This window comes from Myotis davidii, unplaced genomic scaffold, assembly GCF_000327345.1.
Source record: "Myotis davidii unplaced genomic scaffold, ASM32734v1 scaffold1144, whole genome shotgun sequence".
NCBI lineage: Eukaryota > Metazoa > Chordata > Mammalia > Chiroptera > Vespertilionidae > Myotis > Myotis davidii.
The window spans coordinates 291,853-293,540 of NW_006294766.1; the positions used below are offsets into that span (position 1 = coordinate 291,853).

General features: G+C 36.1%; 1 protein-coding gene across 5 annotated transcripts in view; it reads right to left on the reverse strand.

Annotated features, from left to right (window-relative positions):
* Positions 1-1,688, reverse strand: part of ST3GAL6 (ST3 beta-galactoside alpha-2,3-sialyltransferase 6) — an 87,063-nt gene that overhangs the window by 46,067 nt on the left and 39,308 nt on the right. The gene's annotated exons all lie outside the window — the stretch shown is intronic.

Here is a 1,688-nt window from a genome sequence, read left to right on the forward strand (position 1 = left end):
GAAAGACGCTCCAACCAACTGAGCCACTCACCTAGGACTGGAATAAAAAAGAAACTCCTTTGAATACTACACTGCTGTAGAAAGAAAGAACTTCTACCATTTGCAACAGCATGGGTGGTCCTGGAGAGCATTATGCTAAGCGAAATAAGTCAGTCAGAGAAAGATAAATACCACATGACCTCACTAATTTGTGGAATATAATGAACAACATAAACTAATAAACAAAAATAGAGGCAGAGTCATAGAAGCATTGAACAGACTGTCCAACCTAAGAGGGTAGGCAGGGGAGGGGGAGTGTAAGATATCAACCAAAGGACTTGTATGCATGCATATGAGCATAACCAATGGACACAGACAGTAGAGGTTGAGAGCATGTGCTGGGGAGTGGGAGCGGCTGGGGAGAGGTCAATGGGGGGAAAAGGAGACTCATGTAATACTTTAAACAATAAAGATTTTAAATTAAAAATAATAATAATCCAATGAATGCATAACTAAGCAGAACAACAAATCAAAGTCAGTCTCTCTGTCTCTCTGTGTGTCTCTCTGTGTGTGTCTCTCTCTGTATGTGTCTCTGTGTCTCTGTGTCTCTGTGTGTGTTTCTGTGTCTCTCTCTTGCTTAAATCAATAAGTTAAAATTAAAAAAAATAGACTGATGAATTCACGCAGTTCATTGTCTTCACCATTTCTCCTAGGACAACAATGTATTTGTAAGTAAATATCGATCTAGTAAGCTTCCTTCTCTTTTGTTTTTGTCTTCCATTACTAAGTGTGGGACAGAGACAGGATGTGGTGGAGATGGAAGGAGATTCTTGTGGTATAATTTTCATGTAGTATATAATCAGACTAAGTTCTCTAGCTAAATATTTAAGTCCAAAGCCAAAAACGTGTGGCTAAAGCCACCCACCTAGCATTGGGTCTTTTCTGGTGACCATTTGTTTAACGTCCTTTCATGAGGAGTATTACAATTATTTTTCAATCAAACAGTGATGATTAAATCCAGAAGTATCAATTTATATTTGTATCTATAGGCTAGAAACATGATCTAGGATCTACTATAGAAATGATAGCAAAAAGAGCTAAACTTTGGCTAAGACAAAAAGTTGTTGTGTGGTTTATTTTGGTAAAATCGTATACTACTGCCCATTCTGGATTTAAGGGTCATCAATACTTTTTTCCCAAAGGACTGACAATGGGGACAAGAGTAAAAATCCTATTAGCAGAGTTTTCTATGCAATAAAACTACTTTTACCTCTTCAAAGTTTTATATGTGACATTTTAACTCAAAGTCGTTATAAAATACACAGATAACATCATTCATCAAATATTTTTAAGCAAAGGAAGATATAGGTAGTATCTACATTTCACCAAACAATCTCTTATCCAAGCATTTTAGGCTGGAAAGGTTGAATAGCTCTGAGTCCAAGAATCACTTCACCAATTCAAGGAGATGAAATATTATATGAAGACAGTTGTATCCCAAAGATGGTCAACACCATGGCTTCACTAGAAAGTCAATAAAAGGTGTTGCTCGTCAGTTTTTAAAACTGTTAAGATTAAAACATATAGGGTACTAGAATAAAACCCTGGTCTATAATGGAAAGCTAGAAAAGTTTCAAAATGTTACAGGCGATTTTAATAGGTCCCGCTAATATCATTTGTGTGTCTGTGTGAAAGACTAGTTTAAAATT